We start from the raw sequence: 24,591 nt of genomic DNA, 5'->3' as shown, positions 1-24,591 counted from the left end.
CTAGTCCATGCCTTCATCACCAGCAGGGTGGACTATTGTAATGGTCTCCTCACTGGCCTTCCCAAAAAGACCATCAGACAGCTGCAGCTCATCCAGAACGCTGCTGCCAGGATCCTGACTCGAACCAGAAAATCAGAGCACATCACACCAGTCCTCAGGTCCTTACACTGGCTTCCAGTGACATTTAGAATTGATTTTAAAGCACTTTTACTCGTTTATAAATCACTCAATGGACTAGGACCTAAATACATTGCAGATATGATCACTATTTATACACCCAACAGACCACTCAGATCACTAGGATCAAGTCAGTTAGAAATACCAAAGGTTCACACCAAACAATGAGAATCTGCTTTTAGTTATTATGCTGCTCGCATCTGGAACCAGCTTCCTGAAGAGATCAGATGTGCTGAAACATTAGTCACTTTTAAATCCAGACTCAAAACTCATCTGTTTAGTTGTGCATTTACAGAATGAGCACTGTGCTGCGTCCGAACTGTGCTACTTTGCTTCTTTTATTTTAAACTGTTTTAAATCAATCTCTTTTTGCTTTTAATTCAATTTATCTTAAATCAGTGTTTTTATTTTATTTTAATTTCTTTTATTGTTATTTAAATCTTGCAATTATTTTATTTCCTCTTTGTAAAGCACTTTGAATTACCATTGTGTATGAAATGTGCTATATAAATAAACTTGCCTTGCCTTGCCTTGCCTTACTTTGCAAATGCCACTGGTCGACATTTGCCTCCATGCTCTTGAGACAAAATAGCACCCAGACCTTGGTGGCTTGCATCAATGTCCAAAATAAAAGATTTACTAAAATCAGCATAAGCCAGGACTGGAGCCTTGGTCAAAGCAGATTTAAGGGCCTGGAAAGCATTTTCACACAAGTCAGTCCATTTCGTCCCTAAATTAATCTTGGTTCGCTTATTCTTCTGTCCCCGGATCATGTCCGCTACTAATGTATTCAGGGGCAGCAATCTGTGAAAAATTTTTAACAAACTGGCGATAATAACTTGCAAAACCAAGAAAAGATCGGTTCTTGAAGATTTTGCGGCTGGTTCCACTTAGCTACTGCTGCTATTTTCTCTGATCTGTACTGACCCCTGTAGCAGAGACCACATGCTCCCAAATAACGCACTTCTGCGCGAAAGAAGCAGCATTTGCTCAGTTTTATCTTTAAGTTCTGTTGTCTCAGGCGATCCAGCACCAGCGCCAATCATTGAAGGTGTTGCTTAACTGTTGTAGAAAAAACAATCACATCATCCAAATAAAGTAATAAAGTTTGGAAACTCTGATCTCCAAAAATTCGCTCCATCAATCTTTGAAAAGTACTTGGAGCATTGCACAATCCAAATGGCATCCTATTAAACTCAAAGAGCCCAAATGGAGTGCAAAAAGCGGTCTTAAATCGATCCTTTCAGCAACTGGTACCTGGTTATATCCACTTGCCAAATCCAAAGTTGAAAACCACTTAGCTCCAGTTAAGGCATCCAATGATTCCTCGATCCTTGGTAGGGATAGGCATCTTTACTTAGTTCTTGCATTAAGCTGGCGGTAATCTATACACATTCTTAAAGATCCATCTTTCTTCTTCACCAAAACAATTGGTGAGGCATACGGGCTACCACTCTCCCTAATAACGTGACTGTCCAACAACTGTCTAATATGTGCCTTCACTTCCTCGAACTGACTGGGCGGAATTTACGATAACGCTGGCGCACTGGTATATCATCTATTAGGGAATTTGATGATCAATTAAATTTGAACAACCCAAATCACCATCATGCTTAGCGAAAACGCCTGAATATTTAATCAACAATCTTCTAACTTCCCCCTCAGCATCTGAAAGCCCAGGGAATTCTAACCCTGCAAATCAGTACTGGACTCTGATGTAATAGTTTGACAATGGACAATCACTGCTTTAGGGTCCTGTGATAAATCTTTCTTGAAAAAGATGTCTTGATTAGATTTCATAATTTCTGCAATAATTAAGCTACCCAATCTAATTTCTGGCGGCAAATATAAAGGTTCCATACCAACATTAACTACTGGTACATGAACCACACTCATGCGTACACTGCAACAAGGCAGGTGAAATTAATACCCCCAGCAGGCAGGCCCCACCCTCTGGACCCTGAGGTTCTAAAAACTACTTTGCCACTTTGTATAATCTTTGAACACGAAGCAGGTACTAACCTCATCGTTCCAGCTGGAATCTGGACAGGTTGGCAGGACTGGACTCTCACATAACCAACAAATCCAGGGACGGGGACTCCTCAGCTTGGTGACACTGAGACAAGGCATCTCTCCAGCCTAACTCTGCCTGCCTGACCTGAGGGACTGAAAATAGTGCTGGGCCATTATAACCATAAGTCATTATAACATTGTCCAATTACATTCATACCCAAGAGGCCTGGAGTAAGTGCCTTCTTCTGATGGAACAGTGTATCAACCGGATCTTTCACAACCAAAATACCTTGCCTTGGAAGAGTTTGCCCCAACACAATCACATCTATTTCAAAATAACCCACATATGGTATTGCAAGACCATTAGCTGCCTTTAATTGAAGCCAACTACATTTTTTAAGAGCATCCACCTCAATTGTCGAAAATGTTTCTCAAAAATGACTCTGTTATAGTAGTTACCATTGACCCAGTGTCCAGTAAACATGAGATCTCAACCCCCCATTACCAGTAGTCACAATAGGGCATTTGCCCACAAGACGCTGCAAAATAGTAGGGCACACAGGAGTTTGTGCAGCTTCACTAGCTTCCTCTGCGATCTGACTCAAGATTGCAGGAGGGGCTACACTATCAGGTTCCCCAACAGAAGTCTCATTGACATTTGCCTGAGGTGATCTAGAATTTGACTCAACAGGCCAGGATGACCGACAATATCTGGCAATATGCCCAACTCTATTACAGCGAAGGCATCGACGTGAAGAATTCTGCCTAGTCGAAGGAACAACAGGTGGATCATTCCTCTGAGACATAAAACTATCAAAACGCTGGGTAAGGTCATTTATTTGTACTTGTTGTTGTTTTAACATCTCCTTAACCTCCTGTAGAATCTGTAGAATCTGTAGAATCCTGAACCTAACCTTAGGCTCCATATCAATAACCCTACCATGAGTAGCGTTACACCATGACTGAGAATATAAGGCAGTTGTTTCCTTATTTCCCTCTTCCACCCACCTAAGAGCTTCACGTCGAACCTCCAGCAATGTAGAAGATGGTTTCTCCCTCACAAATCTTTTTAACTCACGCTTCAGCATTACATCTTGAACATATTCAACAAACTGGTCGCTAAGCACTTTGTCAGAATTCGAACGCTGCCTGGGTTCCCGCTAAGAATTGCATCCATCAATGACATAAGAGCATGAGAAAATTCGGTAAGTGATTCGCCTTCTTTTGTTTTCGCCATAAAACCTCTGTTGTAATTGCACAAATGTCCGTCTCCCCCCCATACAAATCTTTTAATACTTCAAAAACAGCTTCTGGATTTTCCCTGATAGCTGAAGATTGAGTTTTATCTCCATTCTGGCCTCCTCCCAGATGATCAAGCAGAAACACCCTTTTCTTTATCAGACCAACCCCTACCCTCGATACACACCTTAGCCTCCTCAATCCAGTCCTCAATATTCAAGTTGGAGTCCATATTTCCATAAAATCGCGGGCACTTCCTCTCCCGAGGCACAAAAAGTACCCTATTAAAAGACACTGGAGATGAGGCATTAATTACAGAAGGGTGAGGTTGGTTAGAAGCACTGCTGCCGCGCGGGGGAAGCTCTCTCCTCAGCTCCTCATTTTGTGCTTGTGTTCCGCACTTGCTCCCGCAAGTCTATTAGTTCTTGCTCCATATCTGTTGACAAATTATTTAGGAAGGCAATTCAGACATGAATAAAATCCATAGTCCATGAACCAGAGTCTGCGATGATCGTCTTCATGCACGGTTACCGTTTACTAACAAACAAAAAAAAAGAAATACAAAAAAAACCCAATAAAGCAACACCTCACAACCACTTCAAAAAAACAAAAACAGACCCTGCCGACTACGCCAATTGTGGTATGATGACCAATTACTGTGTCAATAACCAAAAGAAGGGGCCATGAGGTGACTTTAAAGAATCAAATACATTTTTATTAAAGACAAGTCAAACATGTTAAAACATATTACATACCCTTTTGGATGTAAATGCCCACAAAATAAAGAAAAAAGAAATAAAAGAAAACTGGCCCTAGGTGGCCGCAGGTTGCCTAGGAAAGCGAAAGAAGGGCCTAGAAGCCAAAGTGTTCTCACAGCAGCCAAGCTCACAGCAATCACACTGCAAACCTACAGAAGAAACAGAAATACAGTGACCAAACCACCACACAATCCCAGCCACCTTACCACTGTCATCCACACTGTGAGGGCAACCCGATAACCACCGCCGCTAAACAAAACACAATTAACAGTGGGCAATACAAGGTACACGGACATAAAATCAACAACCAAACACATTCACTAGTACCTCAATCTCTACCACTCCGGATCTCCACATTTACAAACAAAAGATAATAAAGAAACGAAACAAAACAATATTTTAACCATAAACTAAACGGTAACCATGCATCCCTAAAAGGGGGAAACAGTCTATTACAAACAGAAAAATCAAAAGAATTAGAGACATTCATTAAATAAGATGCACTCACTTTCCAATTTAAAAATAAATAAAAACCCTTTTTTCATTAAAACGTTAAATACCTTTCACATCCACTATTTCGACAAGATGGTCAGGCCACAGTCAGGCAATACTCCAGTCACACCACTAAAATAAAAAAAGGCAGATATTTGGCGGCAATGATTATCTCTGCTCATATCCCCAAAGTAACATCTACCACAACATCAATTCATTATGCAATCGATAAAACTAACAAAGTAGTAAGAATGCATCACTCAAATCTCCTTACCTACATGCCACTCTGCATTCCACGCCACCTTTCCCCAAAATCAGAAAAACGGAAGTAAAAAAGAACAAACACAACCTTACTACTTCCTTTTAAGAGCCCTGGGGCTGCTGGGACTTGTAGTGCCCAACCCATATCCCATTACAAAGGCAATTGAATTAAATAAGCAGTAAGGGAAAGCAAAGAGCTGGTCAAACTTTGACCACACTAAGGGCCAGTGTATTAGATAAGTAGTGAAAAAACTCAAAAACTTACAGCACCTGGTATTCCTAGGCAGTCTCCTATCCAAGTACTAACTAGGCCCAACTCTGCTTAGCTTCTGAGATCAGACGAGAGCAGGCGTGAACAGGGTGGTATGGCCGTAAGCGAAAGCTGCTGCAAAAAGCCCCCTATTTTAAGCTGAGGCACACTAAGTGCCATTACACTAGATAAGTAATGAATGAAATACAAAAAAAAAATACTTCAAAATGAGCTACATTAAAGATAAGAGCATTAGTTAAGTAGTTAAAAACAGTCAAACTCTGTTTAAAGTACAGCTACTTTAAAGGCAATTGAATTAAATAAGCAGTAAGGGAAAGCAAAGAGCTGGTCAAACTTTGACCACACTAAGGGCCAGTGTATTAGATAAGTAGTGAAAAACTCAAAAATAACAGCACCTGGTATTCCTAGGCAGTCTCCCATCCAAGTACTAACCAGGCCCAACTCTGCTTAGCTTCTGAGATCAGACAACATCAGGCGTGAACAGGGTGGTATGGCCGTAAGCGAAAGCTGCTGCAAAAAGCCCCCTATTTTAAGGTGTGGCACATTAAGTGCCATTATACTAGATAAGTAATGAATGAAATACAAAAAAAAATACTTCAAAATGAGCTACATTAAAGATAAGAGCATTAGTTAAGTAGTTAAAAACAGTCAAACTCTGTTTAAAGAACAGCTACTTTAAAAGCAATTTAATTAAATAAGCAGTAAGGGAAAGCAAAGAGCTGGTCAAACTTTGACCACACTAAGGGTCAGTGTATTAGATAAGTAGTGAAAAAACTCAAAAACTTACAGCACCTGGTATTCCCTAGGCAGTCTCCCATCCAAGTACTAACTAGGCCCAACTCTGCTTAGCTTCTGAGATCAGGCGTGAACAGGGTGGTATGGCCATAAGCAAAAGCTGCTGCAAAAGCCCTATTTTAAGGTGAGGCACACTAAGTGCCATTATACTAGATAAGTAATGAATGAAATACAAAAAAAAATACTTCAAAATGAGCTACATTAAAGATAAGAGCATTAGTTAAGTAGTTAAAAACAGTCAAACTCTGTTTAAAGAACAGCTACTTTAAAGGCAATTGAATTAAATAAGCAGTAAGGGAAAGCAAAGAGCTGGTCAAACTTTGACCACACTAAGGGCCAGTGTATTAGATAAGTAGTGAAAAAACTCAAAAACTTACAGCACCTGGTATTCCTAGGCAGTCTCCTATACAAGTACTAACTAGGCCCAACTCTGCTTAGCTTCTGAGATCAGGCGTGAACAGGGTGGTATGGCCGTAAGCTAAAGCTGCTGCAAAAAGCCTCCTATTTTAAGGTGAGGCACACTAAGTGCCATTATACTAGATAAGTAATGAATGAAATACAAAAAAATACTTCAAAATGAGCTACATCAAAGATAAGAGCATTAGTTAAGTAGTTAAAAACAGTCAAACTCTGTTTAAAGAACAGCTACTTTAAAGGCAATTGAATTAAATAAGCAGTAAGGGAAAGCAAAGAGCTGGTCAAACTTTGACCACACTAAGGGCCAGTGTATTAGATAAGTAGTGAAAAACTCAAAAACTTACACCACCTGGTATTCCTAGGCAGTCTCCCATCCAAGTACTAACCAGGCCCAACTCTGCTTAGCTTCTGAGATCAGACGAGATCAGGCGTGAAAAGGGTGGTATGTCCGTAAGCGAAAGCTGCTGCAAAAAGCCCCCTATTTTAAGGTGAGGCACACTAAGTGCCATTATACTAGATAAGTAATGAATAAAATACAAAAAAAAAAAAATACTTCAAAATGAGGTACATTAAAGGTAAGAGCATTAGTTAAGTAGTTAAAAACAGTCAAACTCTGTTTAAAGAACAGCTACTTTAAAGGCAATTGAATTAAATAAGCAGTAAGGGAAAGCAAAGAGCTGGTCAAACTTTGACCACACTAAGGGCCAGTGTATTAGATAAGTAGTGAAAAAACTCAAAAACTTACAGCACCTGGTATTCCTAGGCAGTCTCCCATCCAAGTACTAACTAGGCCCCAACTCTGCTTAGCTCCTGAGATCAGACGAGATCAGGCGTGAACAGGGTGGTACGGCCGTAAGCGAAAGCTGCTGCAAAAAGCCCCTATTTTAAGGTGAGGCACACTCAAGTGCCATTATACTAGATAAGTAATGAATGAAATACAAAAAAATATTTCAAAATGAGCTACATTAAAGATAAGAGCATTAGTTAAGTAGTTAAAAACAGTCAAACTCTGTTTAAAGAACAGCTACTTTAAAGGCAATTGAATTAAATAAGCAGTAAGGGAAAGCAAAGAGCTGGTCAAACTTTGACCACACTAAGGGCCAGTGTATTAGATAAGCAGTGAAAAACTCAAAACTTACAGCACCTGGTATTCCTAGGCAGTCTCCCATCCAAGTACTAACTAGGCCCAACTCTGCTAGCTTCTGAGATCAGACGAGATCTGGCATGAACAGGGTGGTACGGCCGTAAGCAAAAGCTGCTGCAAAAAGCCCCCTATTTTAAGGTGAGGCACACTAAGTGCCATTATACTAGATAAGTAATGAATGAAATACAAAAAAAAAAAAATACTTCAAAATGAGCTACATTAAAGATAAGAGCATTAGTTAAGTAGTTACAAACAGTCAAACTCTGTTTAAAGAACAGCTACTTTAAAGGCAATTGAATTAAATAAGCAGTAAGGGAAAGCAAAGAGCTGGTCAAACTTTGACCACACTAAGGGCCAGTGTATTAGATAAGTAGTGAAAAAACTCAAAAACTTACAGCACCTGGTATTCCTAGGCAGTCTCCCATCCAAGTACTAACTAGGCCCAACTCGGCTTAGCTTCTGAGATCAGACGAGATCAGGCGTGAAAAGGGTGGTATGGCCGTAAGCGAAAGCTGCTGCAAAAAGCCCCCTATTTTAAGGTGAGGCACACTAAGTGCCATTATACTAGATAAGTAATGAATGAAATACAAAAAAAAAAATACTTCAAAATGAGCTACATTAAAGATAAGAGCATTAGTTAAGTAGTTAAAAACAGTCAAACTCTGTTTAAAGAACAGCTACTTTAAAGGCAATTGAATTAAATAAGCAGTAAGGGAAAGCAAAGAGCTGGTCAAACTTTGACCACACTAAGGGCCAGTGTATTAGATAAGTAATGAAAAAAACTCAAAAAAACTCAAAACTTACAGCACCTGGTATTCCTAGGCAGTCTCCCATCCAAGTACTAACTAGGCCCAACTCTGCTTAGCTTCTGAGATCAGACAAGATCAGGCGTGAACAGGGTGGTATGGCCGTAAGCTAAAGCTGCTGCAAAAAGCCCCCTATTTTAAGGTGAGGCAAACTAAGAGCCATTATACTAGATAAGTAATGAATGAAATACAAAAAAAAAAATACTTCAAAATGAGCTACATTAAAGATAAGAGCATTAGTTAAGTAGTTAGAAACAGTCAGACTCTGTTTAAAGAACAGCTACTTTAAAGGCAATTGAATTAAATAAGCAGTGAGGGAAAGCAAAGAGCTGGTCAAACTTTGACCACACTAAGGGCCAGTGTATTAGATAAGTAGTGAAAAACTCAAAACTTACAGCACCTGCAATTCCTAGGCAGTCTCCCATTCAAGTACTAACTAGGCCCAACTCTGTTTAGCTTCTAAAATCAGACGAGATCAGGCGTGAACAAGGTGGTATGGCTGTGAGCGAAAGCTGCTGCAAAAAGCCCCCTATTTTAAGGTGAGGCACACTAAGTGCCATTATACTAGATAAGTAATGAATGATGTACAAAAAAAAAAAAACTTCAAAATGAGCTACATTAAAGATAAGAGCATTAGTTAAGTAGTTAAAAACAGTCAAACTCTGTTTAAAGAACAGCTACTTTAAAGGCAATTGAATTAAATAAGCAGTAAGGGAAAGCAAAGAGCTGGTCAAACTTTGACCACACTAAGGGCCAGTGTATTAGATAAATAGTGAAAAAACTCAAAAACTTACAGCACCTGGTATTCCTAGGCAGTCTCCCATCCAAGTACTAACTAGGCCCAACTCTGCTTTGCTTCTGAGATCAGACGAGATCAGGCGTGAACAGGGTGGTATGGCCGTAAGCGAAAGCTGCTGCAAAAAGCTCCCTATTTCAAGGTGAGGCACACTAAGTGCCATTATACTAGATAAGTAATGAATGAAATACAAAAAAAAATACTTCAAAATGAGCTACATTAAAGATAAGAGCATTAGTTAAGTAGTTAAAAACAGTCAAACTCTGTTTAAAGAACAGCTACTTTAAAGGCAATTGAATTAAATAAGCAGTAAGGGAAAGCAAAGAGCTGGTCAAACTTTGACCACACTAAGGGCCAGTGTATTAGATAAGTAGTGAAAAAAACTCAAAACTTACAGCACCTGGTATTCCTAGGCAGTCTCCCATCCAAGTACCAACTAGGCCCAACTCTGCTTAGCTTCTGAGATCAGACGAGATCAGGCGTGAAGAGGGTGGTATGGCCGTAAGCGAAAGCTGCTGGAAAAAGCCCCCTATTTTAAGGTGAGGCACACTAAGTGCCATTATACTAGATAAGTAATGAATGAAATACAAAAAAAAAAAAATACTTCAAAATGAGCTACATTAAAGATAAGAGCATTAGTTAAGTAGTTAAAAACAGTCAAACTCTGTTTAAAGAACAGCTACTTTAAAAGCAATTGAATTAAATAAGCAGTAAGGGAAAGCAAAGAGCTGGTCAAACTTTGACCACACTAAGGGCCAGTGTATTAGATAAGTAGTGAAAAAACTCAAAAACTTACAGCACCTGGTATTCCTAGGCAGTCTCCTATCCAAGTACTAACTAGGCCCAACTCTGCTTAGCTTCTGAGATCAGACGAGATCAGGCGTGAACAGGGGTGGTAATGGCCTTAGCGAAAGCTGCTGCAAGAAGCCCCCTATTTTAAGGTGAGGCACACTAAGTGCCATTATACTAGATAAGTAATGGATGAAATACAAAAAAAAAAAAATACTTCAAAATGAGCTACATTAAAGATAAGAGCATTAGTTAAGTAGTTAAAAACAGTCAAACTCTGTTTAAAGAACAGCTACTTTAAAGGCAATTGAATTAAATAAGCAGTAAGGGAAGGCAAAGAGCTGGTCAAACTTTGACCACACTATGGGCCAGTGTATTAGATAAGTAGTGAAAAACTCAAAACTTACAGCACCTGGTATTCCTAGGCAGTCTCCCATCCAAGTACTAACTAGGCCCAACTCTGCTTAGCTTCTGAGATCAGACGAGATCAGGCGTGAACAGGGTGGTATGGCCGTAAGCTAAAGCTGCTGCAAAAAGCCCCCTATTTTAAGGTGAGGCACACTAAGTGCCATTATACTAGATAAGTAATGAATGAAATACAAAAAAAAAAAAAATACTTCAAAATGAGCTACATTAAAGATAAGAGCATTAGTTAAGTAGTTAAAAACAGTCAAACTCTGTTTAAAGAACAGCTACTTTAAAGGCAATTGAATTAAATAAGCAGTAAGGGAAAGCAAAGAGCTGGTCAAACTTTGGCCACACTAAGGGCCGTTGTATTAGATAAGTAGTGAAAAAACTCAAAACTTACAGCACCTGGTATTCCTAGGCAGTCTCCCATCCAAGTACTAACCAGGCCCAACTCTGCTTAGCTTCTGAGATCAGACGAGATCAGGCATGAACAGGGTGGTATGGCTGTAATCAAGAGCTGCTGCAAAAAGCCCCTATTTTAAGGTGAGGCACACTAAGTGCCATTATACTAGATAAGTAATGAATGAAATAGAAAAAATACTTCAAAATGAGCTACATTAAAGATAAGAGCATTAGTTAAGTAGGTAAAAACAGTCAAACTCTGTTTAAAGAACAGCTACTTTAAAGGCAATTGAATTAAATAAGCAGTAAGGGAAAGCAAAGAGCTGGTCAATCTTTGACCGCACTAACGCCAGGTGTATTAGATAAGTAGTGAAAAACTCAAAAACTTACAGCACCTGGTATTCATAGGCAGTCTGCCATCCAAGTACTAACTAGGCCCAACTCTGCTTAGCTTCTGAGATCAGACGAGATCAGGCGTGAACAGGGTGGTATGGCCGTAAGCGAAAGCTGCTGCAAAAAGCCCCCTATTTCAAGGTGAGGCACACTAAGTGCCATTATACTAGATAAGTAATGAATGAAATACAAAAAAATACTTCAAAAATGAGCTACATTAAAGATAAGAGCATTAGTTAAGTAGTTAAAAACAGTCAAACTCTGTTTAAAGAACAGCTACTTTAAATGCAATTGAAGTAAATAAGCAGTAAGGGAAAGCAAAGAGCTGGTCAAACTTTGACCACACTAAGGGCCAGTGTATTAGATAAGTAGTGAAAAAACTCAAAAACTTACAGCACCTGGTATTCCTAGGCAGTCTCCCATCCTAGTACTAACTAGGCACAACTCTGCTTAGCTTCTGAGATCAGACGAGATCAGGCGTGAACAGGGTGGTATGGCCGTAAGCGAAAGCTGCTGCAAAAAGCCCCCTATTTTAAGGTGAGGCACACTAAGTGCCATTATACTAGATAAGTAATGAATGAAATACAAAAAAAAAAAAATACTTCAAAATGAGCTACATCAAAGATAAGAGCATTAGTTAAGTAGTTAAAAACAGTCAAACTCTGTTTAAAGAACAGCTACTTTAAAGGCAATTGAATTAAATAAGCAGTAAGGGAAAGCAAAGAGCTGGTCAAACTTTGACCACACTAAGGGCCAGTGTATTAGATAAGTAGTGAAAAAACTCAAAAACTTACAGCACCTGGTATTCATAGGCAGTCTGCCATCCAAGTACTAACTAGGCCCAACTCTGCTTAGCTTCTGAGATCAGACGAGATCAGGCGTGAACAGGGTGGTACGGCCTTAAGCGAAAGCTGCTGCAAGAAGCCCCCTATTTTAAGGTGAGGCACACTAAGTGCCATTATACTAGATAAGTAATGAATGAAATACAAAAAAATACTTCAAAATGAGCTACATTAAAGATAAGAGCATTAGTTAAGTAGTTAAAAACAGTCAAACTCTGTTTAAAGAACAGCTACTTTAAAGGCAATTGAATTAAATAAGCAGTAAGGGAAAGCAAAGAGCTGGTCAAACTTTGACCACACTAAGGGCCAGTGTATTAGATAAGTAGTGAAAAAACTCAAAAACTTACAGCACCTGGTATTCATAGGCAGTCTGCCATCCAAGTACTAACTAGGCCCAACTCTGCTTAGCTTCTGAGATCAGACGAGATCAGGCGTGAACAGGGTGGTACGGCCTTAAGCGAAAGCTGCTGCAAGAAGCCCCCTATTTTAAGGTGAGGCACACTAAGTGCCATTATACTAGATAAGTAATGGATGAAATACAAAAAAAAAAAATACTTCAAAATGAGCTACATTTAAAATAAGAGCATTAGTTAAGTAGTTAAAAACAGTCAAACTCTGTTTAAAGAACAGCTACTTTAAAGGCAATTGAATTAAATAAGCAGTAAGGGAAAGCAAAGAGCTGGTCAAACTTTGACCACACTAAGGGCCAGTGTATTAGATAAGTAGTGAAAAAACTCAAAAACTTACAGCACCTGGTATTCCTAGGCAGTCTCCCATCCAAGTACTAACTAGGCCCAACTCTGCTTAGCTTCTGAGATCAGACGAGATCAGGCGTGAAAAGGGTGGTATGGCCGTAAGCTTAGAGCTGCTGCAAAAGCCCCTATTTTAAGGTGAGGCACATTAAGTGCCATTATACTAGATAAGTAATGAATGAAATACAAAAAATACTTCAAAATGAGCTACATTAAAGATAAGAGCATTAGTTAAGTAGTTAAAAATAGTCAAACTCTGTTTAAAGAACGGCTTCTTTAAAGGCAATTGAATTAAATAAGCAGTAAGGGAAAGCAAAGAGCTGGTCAAACTTTGACCACACTAAGGGCCAGTGTATTAGATAAGTAGTGAAAAAACTTAAAAACTGAGAGCACCTGGTATTCCTAGGCAGTCTCCCATCCAAGTACTAACTAGGCCCAACTCTGCTTAGCTTCTGAGATCAGACGAGATCAGGCGTGAACAGGGCGGTATGGCCGTAAGCGAAAGCTGCTGCAAAAAGCCCCATATTTTAAGGTGAGGCACACTAAGTGCCATTATACTAGATAAGTAATGAATGAAATACAAAAAAATACTTCAAAATGAGCTACATTAAAGATAAGAGCATTAGTTAAGTAGTTAAAAATAGTCAAACTCTGTTTAAAGAACGGCTTCTTTAAAGGCAATTGAATTAAATAAGCAAAGGGGAAGCAAAAGAGCTGGTCAAACTTTGACCACACTAAGGGCCAGTGTATTAGATAAGTAGTGAAAAACTCAAAAACTTACAGCACCTGGTATTCCTAGGCAGTCTCCCATCCAAGTACTAACTAGGCCCAACTCTGCTTAGCTTCTGAGATCAGACGAGATCAGGCGTGAACAGGGTGGTACGGCCTTAAGCGCAAAGCTGCTGCAAGAAGCCCCTATTTTAAGGTGAGGCACACTAAGTGCCATTATACTAGATAAGTAATGGATGAAATACAAAAAAAAAAAAATACTTCCAAAATGAGCTACATTAAAGATAAGAGCATTAGTTAAGTAGTTAAAAACAGTCAAACTCTGTTTAAAGAACAGCCACTTTAAAGGCAATTGAATTAAATAAGCAGTAAGGAAAGCAAAGAGCTGGTCAAACTTTGACCACACTAAGGGCCAGTGTATTAGATAAGTAGTGAAAAACTCAAAAAACTTACAGCACCTGGTATTCCTAGGCAGTCTCCCATCCAAGTACTAACCAGGCCCAACTCTGCTTAGCTTCTGAGATCAGACGAGATCAGGCGTGAAAAGGGTGGTATGGCCGTAAGCTTAGAGCTGCTGCAAAAAGCCCCTATTTTAAGGTGAGGCACATTAAGTGCCATTATACTAGATAAGTAATGAATGAAATACAAAAAAAAATACTTCAAAATGAGCTACATTAAAGATAAGAGCATTAGTTAAGTAGTTAAAAACAGTCAAACTCTGTTTAAAGAACAGCTACTTTAAAGGCAATTGAATTAAATAAGCAGTAAGGAAAGCAAAGAGCTGGTCAAACTTTGACCACACTAAGGGCCAGTGTATTAGATAAAGTAGTGAAAAACTCAAAAGCTTACAGCACCTGGAATTCCTAGGCAGTCTCCCATCCAAATACCAACTAGGCCCAACTCTGCTTAGCTTCTGAGATCAGACGAGATCAGGCGGTACAGGGTGGTATGGCCGTAAGCGAAAGCTGCTGCAAAAAGCCCCTATTTTAAAGGTGAGGGGCACACTAAGTGCCATTATACTAGATAAGTAATGAATGAAATACAAAAAAAATACTTCAAAATGAGCTACATTAAAGATAAGAGCATTAGTTAAGTACTTAAATACAGTCAAACTCTGTTTAAAGAACAGCTACTTTAAAGGCAATTGAATTAAATAAGCAGTAAGGGAAAGCAAAGAGCTGGTCAAACTTTGACCACACTAAGGGCCAGTGTATTAGATAAGTAGTGAAAAACTCAAAACTTACAGCACCTGGTATTCCTAGGCAGTCTCCCATCCAAGTACTAACTAGGCTCAACTCTGCTTAGCTTCTGAGATCAGACAAGATCAGGCGTGAAGAGGGTGGTATGGCCGTAAGCTAAAGCTGCTGCAAAAGCCCCTATTTTAAGGTGAGGCACACTAAGTGCCATTATACTAGATAAGTAATGAATGAAATACAAAAAAAAAAATACTTCAAAATGAGCTACAATAAAGATAAGAGCATTAGTTAAGTAGTTAAAAACAGTCAAACTCTGTTTAAAGAACAGCTACTTTAAAGGCAAATTGAATTAAATAAGCAGTAAGGGAAAGCAAAGAGCTGGTCAAACTTTGACCACACTAAGGGCCAGTGTATTAGATAAGTAGTGAAAAAACTCAAAAACTTACAGCACCTGGTAGTCCTAGGCAGTCTCCCATCCAAGTACTAACTAGGCCCAACTCTGCTTAGCTTCTGAGATCAGGCGTGAACAGGGTGGTATGGCCGTAAGCGAAAGCTACTGCAAAAAGCCCCATATTTTAAGGTGAGGCACACTAAGTGCCATTATACTAGATAAGTAATGAATGAAATACAAAAAAAAAAAAAATACTTCAAAATGAGCTACAATAAAGATAAGAGCATTAGTTAAGTAGTTAAAACAGTCAAACTCTGTTTAAAAGAACAGCTACTTTAAAGGCAATTAAATTAAATAAGCAGTAAGTGAAAGCAAAGAGCTGGTCAAACTTTGACCACACTCAAGGGCCAGTGTATTAGATAAGTAGTGAAAAACTCAAAAACTTACAGCACCTGGAATTCCTAGGCAGTCTCCCATCCAAGTACCAACTAGGCCCAAGTCTGCTTAGCTTCTGAGATCAGACGAGATCAGGCGGTACAGGGTGGTATGGCCGTAAGCGAAAGCTGCTGCAAAAAGCTCCCTATTTTAAGGTGAGGCACACTAAGTGCCATTATACTAGATAAGTAATGAATGAAATACAAAAAAAAAATACTTCAAAATGAGCTACATTAAAGATAAGAGCATTAGTTAAGTACTTAAAAACAGTCAAACTCTGTTTAAAGAACAGCTACTTTAAAGGCAATTGAATTAAATAAGCAGTAAGGGAAAGCAAAGAGCTGGTCAAACTTTGACCACACTAAGGGCCAGTGTATTAGATAAGTAGTGAAAAACTCAAAAACTTACAGCACCTGGTATTCCTAGGCAGTCTCCCATCCAAGTACTAACTAGGCTCAACTCTGCTTAGCTTCTGAGATCAGACAAGATCAGGCGTGAAGAGGGTGGTATGGCCGTAAGTGAAAGCTGCTGCAAAAAGCCCCCTATTTTAAGGTGAGGCACACTAAGTGCCATTATACTAGATAAGTAATGAATGAAATACAAAAAAAAAAAAATACTTCAAAATGAGCTACAATAAAGATAAGAGCATTAGTTAAGTAGTTAAAAACAGTCAAACTCTGTTTAAAGAACAGCTACTTTAAAGGCAATTGAATTAAATAAGCAGTAAGGGAAAGCAAAGAGCTGGTCAAACTTTGACCACACTAAGGGCCAGTGTATTAGATAAGTAGTGAAAAACTCAAAACTTACAGCACCTGGTAGTCCTAGGCAGTCTCCCATCCAAGTACTAACTAGGCCCAACTCTGCTTAGCTTCTGAGATCAGGGCGTGAACAGGGTGGTATGGCCGTACTGCAAAGCTACTGCAAAAGCCCATATATTTTAAGGTGAGGCACACTAAGTGCCATTATACTAGATAAGTAATGAATGAAATACTCAAAAAAAAAAAAAAAAACTTCAAAATGAGCTACAATAAAGATAAGAGCATTAGTTAAGTAGTTAAAAACAGTCAAACTCTGTTTAAAGATTAGCTACTTTAAAGTGCAAACTGAATTAAATAAGCAGTAAGGGAAGCAAAGAGTCTGGTCAAACTTTGACCACACTAAGGGCCAGTGTATTAGATAAGCAGTGAAAAAACTCAAAACTTACAGCATCTGGTATTTCCTAGGCAGTCTCTCATCCAAGTACTAACTAGGCCTAACTCTGCTTAGCTTCTGAGATCAGCCGAGATCAGCCGTGAACAGGGTGGTATGGCCGTAAGCTGAAAGCTGCTGCAAAAGCTCCCTATTTTAAGGTGAGGCACACTTAAGTGCCATTATACTAGATAAGTAATGAATGAAATACAAAAAAAAAAAAATACTTCAAAAATGAGCTACATTAAAGATAAGAGCATTAGTTAAGTAGTTAAAACAGTCAAACTCTGTTTAAAGAACAGCTACTTTAAAGGCAAATTGAATTAAATAAGCAGTAAGGGAAAGCAAAGAGCTGGTCAAACCTTTGACCACATTAAGGGCCGTTGTATTAGATAAGTAGTGAAAAACTCCAAAACTGAGAGCACCTGGTATTCCCTAGGCAGTCTCCCATCCAAGTACTAATTCAGGCCCAACTCTGCTTAGCTTCTGAGATCAGACGAGATCAGGGCGTGAACAGGCGGTATGGCTGTAAGTGAAAGCTGCTGCAAAAAGCCCCATATTTTAAGGTGAGGCACACTAAGTGCCATTATACCTAGATAAGTAATGGGTAAATACAAAATAATAAAAATATCAAAATGAGCTACATTAAAGATAAGAGCATTAGTTAAGTAGTTAAAAACAGCCAAACTCTGTTTAAAGAACAGCTACTTTAAAGGCAATTGAATTAAATAAGCAGTAAGGGAAAAGCAAAGAGCTGGTCAAACTTTTGACCACACTAAGGGCCAGTGTATTAGATAAGTAGTGAAAAAACTCAAAAACTGAGAGCACCTGGTATTCCTAGGCAGTCTCCATCCAAGTACTAACTAGGCCCAACTCTGCTTAGCTTCTGAGATCAGACGAGATCAGGCGTGAACAGGCGGCATGGCCGTGGCTTCTAAAAGCTGCTGCAAAAAGCCTCATATTTTACGGTGAGGCACACTAAATGCCATTATACTAGATAAGTAATGAATGAAATACAAAAAAATATTCAAAATGAGCTACATTAAAGATAAGAGCATTAGTTAAGTAGTTAAAAACAGTCAAACTCTGTTTAAAGAACAGCTACTTTAAAGGCATATTGAATTAAATAAGCAGTAAGGGAAAGCAAAGAGCTGGTCAAACTTTGACCACACTAAGGGCCACAGTGTATTAGATAAGTAGTGAAAAAACTCAAAAAACTTACAGCACCTGGTATTCCTAGGCAGTCTCCCATCCAAGTACCAACTAGGCCCAACTCTGGCTTAGCTTCTGAGATCAGACGAGTGATCAGGCGTGAAGTGTGGGTGGTATGGCTGTAAGTGAAAGCTACAAAAGCCCTATTTTAAGGTGAGGCACGCTAAGTGCCATTATACTAGATAAGTAATGAATGAAATACAAAAAAAAAAATACTTCAAAACGAGCTACATTAAAGATAAGAGCATTAGTTAAGTAGTTAAAAACAGTCAAACTCTGTTTAAAGAACAGCCACTTTAAAGGCAATTGAATGAATTCAGCTGCAGTAAGGGAAAGCAAAGAGCTGGTCAAACTTTGACCACACTAAGGGCCAGTGTATTAGATAAGTAGTGAAAAATCTCAAAAACTTACAGCACCTGGTATTCATAGGCAGTCTGCCATCCAAGTACTAACTAGGCCCAACTCCTGCTTAGCTTCTGAGATCAGACTTAGATCAGGCGTGAACAGGGTGGTACGTGCCTAAGCGAAAGCTGCTGCAAGAAGCCCTCTATTTTAAGGTGAGGCACACTCATGCCATTATACTAGATAAGTAATGGATGAAATACAAAAAAAAATACTTCAAAATGAGCTACATTAAAGATAAGAGCATTAGTTAAGTGAAGTTAAAAACAGTCAAACTCTGTTTCTAAAGAACAGCTACTTTAAAGGCAATTGAATTAAATAAGCAGTAAGGGAAAAGCAAAGAGCTGGTCAAATCTTTGACCACACTAAGGGCCAGTGTATTAGATAAGCAGTGAAAAAGCTCAAAAGCTTACAGCACCTGGTATTCCTAGGCAGTCTCCTAATCCAAGTACTAATCTAGGCCCAAATCTGCTTAGCTTCTGAGATCAGACGAGGATCAGGCGTAGAAGAGGGTGGTATGGCCGTGCGAAAGCTACAAAAGTCTGTATTTTAAGGTGTGGTACATTATGCCATTATACTAGATAAGTGCAATGAATGAAATACAAAAATACTTCAAAAATGAGCTACATTAAAGATAAGAGCATTAGTTAAGCAGTTAAAAACAGTCAAACTTCTGTTTAAAGCATAGCTAATTTAAAGGCAATTGAATTAAATAAGCAGTAAGGCGTGCAAAGCAAATGGTCAAATCTATGGGCCACACTCAAGGGCCGTTGTATTAGATAAGTAGTGAAACTCAAAAACTTGCAGCACCTGGTATTCCTAGGCAGTCTCCCCATCCAAGTACTAACCATTCTCAACTCTGCTTAGCTTCTGAGATCAGGCAAGGAACAGGGTGGTATGGCCGTAAGCTTAAAGCTGCATGCAAAAAGCCTCTATTTTTACTGTGAGGCCACACCATGCCATTATACTCAGATAAGCAATGAATGAAATACAAAAAAAAAAATACTCCAAAATGAGCTACATTAAAGATAAGAGCATTAGTTAAGTAGTTAAAAACAGTCAAACTCTGTTTAAAGAACAGCTACTTTAAAGGCAATTGAATTAAATACAGTAAGGAAAGCAAAGAGCTGGTCAATCTTTGACTCGCACTATGGGCCAGGTATTAGATAAGTAGTGAAAAACTCAAAACTTACAGCACCTGGCAGGTATCTTGGTAGGCAGTCTCACATCCAAGTACTAACTAGGCCTCAAACTCTGCTTAGCTTCTGAGATCAGATTTAGACCAGGCGTGAACAGGGTGGTATGGCCGTAAGCTAAAGCTGCTGCAAAAAGCTCCCTATTCTCAAGGTGAGGCACACTAAGTGCCATTATACTAGATAAGTATAATGAATGAAATAACAGAAAAAATACTTTCAAAATGAGCTACATTAAAGATAAGAGCATTTGTTAAGTAGTTAAAAATAGTCAAACTCTGTTTAAAGAACAGCTACTTTAAAGGCAATTGATGCAAATAAGCAGTAAGGGAAAGCAAAGAGCTGGTCAAACTTTGACCACACTAAGGGCCAGTGTATTAGATAAGTAGTGAAAAACTCAAAAACTTACAGCACCTGGTATTCCTAGGCAGTCTCCCATCCTAGCACCAACTAGGTACAACTCTGCTTAGCTTCTAAGATCAGACGAGATCAGGCGTGAACAGGGTGGTAGCGGCCGTAGCTTTAAAGCTGCTGCAAAAAGCTCTCTATTTTAAGGTGAGGTACACTGGGTGCCATTATATCTAGATAAGCAATGAATGAAATACAAAAAAAAAAAAAATACTTCAAAATGAGCTACATCAAAGATAAGAGCATTAGTTAAGTAGTTAAAACAGTCAAATCCTCTGTTTAAAGAACTGCTACTTTAAAGGTAATTGAATTAAATAAGCAGTAAGGAAAAGCAAAGAGCTGGTCAAACTTTGACCACACTAAGGGCCAGTGTATTAGATAAGCAGTGAAAAAAACTCAAAACCTTACAGCACACTGGTATCTATAGGAAGTCTGCTATCCAAGTACTAACTAGGCCCCAACTCTGGCTAGCTTCTGAGATCAGATGACGAGATCAGGCGTGAACAGGTGGAACGGCCTGCTTAAAGCCACTGCAAGAAGCCCCTATTTTAAGGTGAGGCACACAAGTGCCATTATACTAGATAAGTAATGAATGAAATACAAAAAAATACTTCAAAAATGAGCTACATTAAAGATAAGAGCATTTAGTTAGTTGGCAGTTAAAAAGAAGCCAAACTCTGTTTAAAGAACGGGCTTTAAAGGCAAATTGAATTAAATACAGTATGGGAAAGCAAAGAGCTGGCCAAATCTTTGACCACACTACAGCTAGTGTATTAGATAAGTAGTGAAAAACTCAAAAACTGAGAGCACCTGGTATTCCTAGGCAGTCTCCTCTGTCCAAGCTACTAACTCATAGGCCCAACTCTGCTTAGCTTCTGAGATCAGACGAGATCAGGCGTGAACAGGGCGGTATGGCCGTAAGCTAAAGCTGCTGCAAAAAGCCTCTATTTTAAGGTGAGGCACACTAAGTGCCACTATACTAGATAAGTGCAATGAATGAAATACAAAAAAATAGTTTCAAAATGAGCTACATTAAAGATAAGAGTATTAGTTAAGTAGTTAAAAAATAGTCAAACTCTCTTGTTTAAAGAACAGCTACTTTAAAGGCAATTGAATTAAATAAGCAGTAAGTGAAAGCAAAGAGTCATTAATCTTTTGACCACACTATGGGCCAGTGTATTAGATAAGCATTGAAAAACTCAAAAAACTTACAGCACCTGGTATTCATAGGCAGTCTGCCATCCAAGTACTCTAACTAGGCCCAACTCTGCTTAGCTTCTGAGATCAGACGAGAGATCAGGCGTGAACAGGGCAGGCACGGCTCAGAAGCTAAAGCTGCTGCAAAAAGCCCCCTATTTTAAGCTGGTGAGGCACACCAAGTGCCATTATACTAGATAAGTAATGAATGAAATACAAAAAAAAATACTTCAAAATGAGCTACATTAAAGATAAAGAGCATTAGTTAAGTAGTTAAAATGAGTCAAACTCTGTTTAAAGAACAGCTACTTTAAAGGCAATTGAATTAAATAAGCAGTAAGGGAAAAGTGAAAGAGCTGGTCAAACTTTGACCACACTAAGGGCCAGTGTATTAGATAAGTAGTGAAAAACTCAAAAACTTACAGCACCTGGTATTCATAGGCAGTCTGCCATCCAAGTACTAACTAGGCCCAACTCTGCTTAGCTTCTGAGATCAGACGATGATCAGGGCGTGAATAGGTGGTACGCCTAAGCTAAAGCTGCTGCAAGAAGCCCCTATTTTAAGGTGAGGCACACCATGCCACATTATACTAGATAAGTAATGGATGAAATACAAAAAAAAAAAAATACTTCAAAATGAGCTACATTAAAAATAAGAGCATTAGTTAAGTAGTTAAAAACAGTCAAACTCTGTTTAAAGAACAGCTACTTTTTAAGGCAATTGAATTAAAGTACAGTAAGGGAAAGCTAGCAAAGAGCTGGTCAAACTTTGACCACACTCAAGGGCCAGTGTATTAGATAAGCAGTGAAAAACTCAAAAACTTACAGCACCTGGTATTCCTAGGCAGTCTCCCCTATCCAAGTACTAACTAGGCCCAACTCTGCGTAGCTTCTGAGATCAGACGAAGATCAGGCGTGAAAAGGGTGGTGGTGGCAAGCGCAGAGCTGCTGCAAAAGCCTCCTATTTTAAGGTGAGGCACATTATGCCATTATACTAGATAAGTAATGAATGAAATACAAAAAATACTTCAAAATGAGCTACATTAAAGATAAGAGCATTAGTTAAGAAGTTAAAAATAGTCAAACTCTGTTTAAAGAACGGCTTCTTTAAAGGCAATTGAATTAAATAAGCAGTATGAAAGCAAAAGAGCTGGTCAAAATCTCAAATGACCACACTAAGGGCCAGTGTATTAGATAAGTAGTGAAAACTCAAAAAACTGAGAGCACCTGGTATTCCTAGGCAGCCTCCCATCCAAGTACTAATCTAGGCCCAACTCTGCTTAGCTTCTGAGATCAGACGAGATCAGGCGTGAACAGGCGGTATGGCTGCACAAAAGCTGCTGCAAAAAGCCCCTATTTTAAGGGTGAGGTGCCACTTCAAGTGCCATTATACTAGATAAGTAATGAATGAAATACAAAAAAATACTTCAAAATGAGCTACATTAAAGATAAGAGTATTAGTTAAGTAGTTAAAAATAGTCAAACTCTGTTTAAAGAACGGCTTCTTTAAAGGCAATTGAATTAAAAAGCAGTAAGGGAAAGCAAAGAGCTGGAATAAACTTTGACCACACTAAGGGCCAGTGTATTAGATAAGTAGTGAAAAACTCAAAACTTACAGCACCTGGTATTCCTAGGGCAGTCTCCCATCCAAGTACTAAACAGGCCCAACTCTCTGCTTAGCTTCTGAGATCAGACGAGATCAGGCGTGAACAGGGTGGTACGGGCTTGCGAAAGCTGCTGTAAAGAAGCCCCTATTTTGCAAGGTGAGGCACACTAAGTGCCATTATACTAGATAAGTAATGGATGAAATATAAAAAAAAAAAAATACTTCAAAAATGAGCTACATTAAAGATAAGAGCATTAGTTAAGTAGTTAAAAACAGTCAAACTCTGTTTAAAGAACAGCTACTTTAAAGGCAAATTGAATTTAAATACAGTAAGGAAAAGCAAAGAGCTGGTCAAACTTTGACCACACAATCAAGGGCCAGTGTATTAGATAAGCAGTGAAAAAACTCAAAACTTACAGCACCTGGTATTCCTAGGCAGTCTCCCATTCAAGTACTAACCAGGCCCAACTCTGCTTTAGCTTCTCTGAGATCAGACGAGATCAGGGCGTGAAAAGGGTGGTATGGCTGTAAGCTAGAGCTGCAAGCAAAAAGCCCTCTTATTTTAAGGTGAGGCAATATTAAGTGCCATTATACTAGATAAGCAATGAATGAAATACAAAAAATACTTCAAAAATGAGCTACATTAAAGATAAGAGCATTAGTTAAGTAGTTAAAAACAGTCAAATCTCTGTTTAAAGAACAGCTACTTTAAAGGCAATTGAATTAAATACAGGTATGGGAAAGCAAAGAGCTGGTCAAACTTTGACCACACTAAGGGCCAGTGTATTAGATAAGTAGTGAAAACTCAAAAACTTACGGCACCTGGAATTCCCTAGCAGTCTCCCATCCAAGTACCAACTCAGGCCCAACTCTGCTTAGCTTCTGAGATCAGACGCAGATCAGGCGGTACAGGTGGTATGGCCGTAAGCTAAAGCTGCTGCAAAAAGCCCCTATTTTAAGGTGAGGTACACCAAGTGCCATTATACTAGATAAGTAAATGAAATGAAATACAAAAAAAAAAATACTTCAAAATGAGCTACATTAAAGATAAGAGCATTAGTTAAGTTACTTAAAACAGTCAAAACTCTGTTTAAAGAACAGCTACTTTAAAGGCAAATGAATTAAATAAGCAGTAAGGGAAAGCAAAGAGCTGCCTCAAACTTTGACCACACTCAAGGGCCAGTGTATTAGATAAGTAGTGAAAACTCAAAAACTTACAGCACCTGGTATTCCCAGGCAGTCCCCATCCAAGTACTAACTAGGCCCAAATCTGCTTAGCTTCTGAGATCAGACGTAGACTAGTATGAAACAGGGTGGTATTTGGCTGTAAGCGTAAAGCTGCTAAGCAAAAGCCTCAGTATTTTAAGGTGTGGTACATTAAGTGCCATTATACTAGTAGATAAGTAATGAATGAAATACAAAAAAATACTTCAAAATGAGTTACACATTAAAGATAAGTATAATTAGTTAAGTAGTTAAAAACAGTCAAATCTTCTGAGCTTAAAGTACAGCTAATTTAAAGGCACTGAATTAAATAAGCAGTAAGGGAAAAGCAAAGAGCTGGTCAAACCATGGCCACACTACATGGGCCGCTGTATTAGATAAGTGAGTGAAAAACTCAAAAATCTTGCAGCACCTGGGTATTCCTAGGCAGTCTCCCATCCAAGTACTAACCAGGCCCAACTCTGCTTAGCTTCTGATGAGATCAGGCGTGAACAGGGTGGTATGGCCGTGGTTAAAGCCGCAAAAAGCCCCTATTTTAAGGTGAGGCACACTATGCCATTATACTAGATAAGTAATGAATGAAATACAAAAAAAAAAAAAAATACTTCAAAAATGAGCTACATTAAAGATAAGAGCATTAGTTAAGTAGTTAAAA

At 38.8% G+C, this 24,591-nt stretch overlaps 4 non-coding genes and 28 pseudogenes across 4 annotated transcripts; all 32 read right to left on the bottom strand.

Moving 5' to 3' along the window:
* Positions 1 to 5,198: 5,198 nt before the first annotated feature.
* Positions 5,199 to 5,317, bottom strand: LOC122336424 (annotated as a pseudogene).
* A 277-nt stretch (positions 5,318 to 5,594) lies between these two features.
* LOC122336353 lies at positions 5,595 to 5,713 on the bottom strand (annotated as a pseudogene).
* Positions 5,714 to 5,991: 278 nt separating this feature from the next.
* LOC122336378 lies at positions 5,992 to 6,101 on the bottom strand (annotated as a pseudogene).
* A 275-nt stretch (positions 6,102 to 6,376) lies between these two features.
* LOC122336361 lies at positions 6,377 to 6,485 on the bottom strand (annotated as a pseudogene).
* Positions 6,486 to 6,760: 275 nt separating this feature from the next.
* LOC122336332 lies at positions 6,761 to 6,879 on the bottom strand (annotated as a pseudogene).
* A 282-nt stretch (positions 6,880 to 7,161) lies between these two features.
* LOC122336346 lies at positions 7,162 to 7,281 on the bottom strand (annotated as a pseudogene).
* Positions 7,282 to 7,555: 274 nt separating this feature from the next.
* LOC122336363 lies at positions 7,556 to 7,673 on the bottom strand (annotated as a pseudogene).
* A 282-nt stretch (positions 7,674 to 7,955) lies between these two features.
* Positions 7,956 to 8,074, bottom strand: LOC122336323 (annotated as a pseudogene).
* Positions 8,075 to 8,364: 290 nt separating this feature from the next.
* Positions 8,365 to 8,483, bottom strand: LOC122336422 (annotated as a pseudogene).
* Positions 8,484 to 8,761: 278 nt separating this feature from the next.
* Positions 8,762 to 8,880, bottom strand: LOC122336367 (annotated as a pseudogene).
* Positions 8,881 to 9,160: 280 nt separating this feature from the next.
* LOC122336419 lies at positions 9,161 to 9,279 on the bottom strand (annotated as a pseudogene).
* Positions 9,280 to 9,557: 278 nt separating this feature from the next.
* LOC122336326 lies at positions 9,558 to 9,676 on the bottom strand (annotated as a pseudogene).
* Positions 9,677 to 9,958: 282 nt separating this feature from the next.
* Positions 9,959 to 10,078, bottom strand: LOC122336369 (annotated as a pseudogene).
* A 280-nt stretch (positions 10,079 to 10,358) lies between these two features.
* Positions 10,359 to 10,477, bottom strand: LOC122336392. The gene has a single exon (XR_006249229.1). It is a non-coding gene; the product is annotated as a 5S ribosomal RNA (ribosomal RNA).
* Positions 10,478 to 10,759: 282 nt separating this feature from the next.
* LOC122336413 lies at positions 10,760 to 10,878 on the bottom strand. The gene has a single exon (XR_006249251.1). It is a non-coding gene; the product is annotated as a 5S ribosomal RNA (ribosomal RNA).
* A 273-nt stretch (positions 10,879 to 11,151) lies between these two features.
* LOC122336324 lies at positions 11,152 to 11,270 on the bottom strand (annotated as a pseudogene).
* A 277-nt stretch (positions 11,271 to 11,547) lies between these two features.
* Positions 11,548 to 11,666, bottom strand: LOC122336428 (annotated as a pseudogene).
* A 282-nt stretch (positions 11,667 to 11,948) lies between these two features.
* On the bottom strand, positions 11,949 to 12,067 carry LOC122336357 (annotated as a pseudogene).
* A 276-nt stretch (positions 12,068 to 12,343) lies between these two features.
* Positions 12,344 to 12,462, bottom strand: LOC122336356 (annotated as a pseudogene).
* Positions 12,463 to 12,743: 281 nt separating this feature from the next.
* Positions 12,744 to 12,862, bottom strand: LOC122336417. The gene has a single exon (XR_006249255.1). It is a non-coding gene; the product is annotated as a 5S ribosomal RNA (ribosomal RNA).
* Positions 12,863 to 13,136: 274 nt separating this feature from the next.
* Positions 13,137 to 13,255, bottom strand: LOC122336344 (annotated as a pseudogene).
* A 274-nt stretch (positions 13,256 to 13,529) lies between these two features.
* On the bottom strand, positions 13,530 to 13,648 carry LOC122336334 (annotated as a pseudogene).
* Positions 13,649 to 13,930: 282 nt separating this feature from the next.
* On the bottom strand, positions 13,931 to 14,049 carry LOC122336320. Its single transcript, XR_006249219.1, has one exon. It is a non-coding gene; the product is annotated as a 5S ribosomal RNA (ribosomal RNA).
* Positions 14,050 to 14,326: 277 nt separating this feature from the next.
* Positions 14,327 to 14,444, bottom strand: LOC122336343 (annotated as a pseudogene).
* Positions 14,445 to 14,721: 277 nt separating this feature from the next.
* Positions 14,722 to 14,840, bottom strand: LOC122336354 (annotated as a pseudogene).
* A 279-nt stretch (positions 14,841 to 15,119) lies between these two features.
* On the bottom strand, positions 15,120 to 15,228 carry LOC122336375 (annotated as a pseudogene).
* A 283-nt stretch (positions 15,229 to 15,511) lies between these two features.
* LOC122336355 lies at positions 15,512 to 15,629 on the bottom strand (annotated as a pseudogene).
* A 278-nt stretch (positions 15,630 to 15,907) lies between these two features.
* LOC122336350 lies at positions 15,908 to 16,026 on the bottom strand (annotated as a pseudogene).
* Positions 16,027 to 17,909: 1,883 nt separating this feature from the next.
* On the bottom strand, positions 17,910 to 18,033 carry LOC122336382 (annotated as a pseudogene).
* Positions 18,034 to 22,322: 4,289 nt separating this feature from the next.
* On the bottom strand, positions 22,323 to 22,440 carry LOC122336388 (annotated as a pseudogene).
* Positions 22,441 to 23,122: 682 nt separating this feature from the next.
* On the bottom strand, positions 23,123 to 23,245 carry LOC122336360 (annotated as a pseudogene).
* A 277-nt stretch (positions 23,246 to 23,522) lies between these two features.
* LOC122336372 lies at positions 23,523 to 23,641 on the bottom strand (annotated as a pseudogene).
* Positions 23,642 to 24,591: the final 950 nt, after the last annotated feature.

Source organism: Puntigrus tetrazona, unplaced genomic scaffold (genome assembly GCF_018831695.1).
Source record: "Puntigrus tetrazona isolate hp1 unplaced genomic scaffold, ASM1883169v1 S000000964, whole genome shotgun sequence".
Lineage (NCBI taxonomy): Eukaryota > Metazoa > Chordata > Actinopteri > Cypriniformes > Cyprinidae > Puntigrus > Puntigrus tetrazona.
Note: the sequence above shows the minus strand (reverse complement) of the source record. Positions and strands in the feature narration are given on the sequence as shown.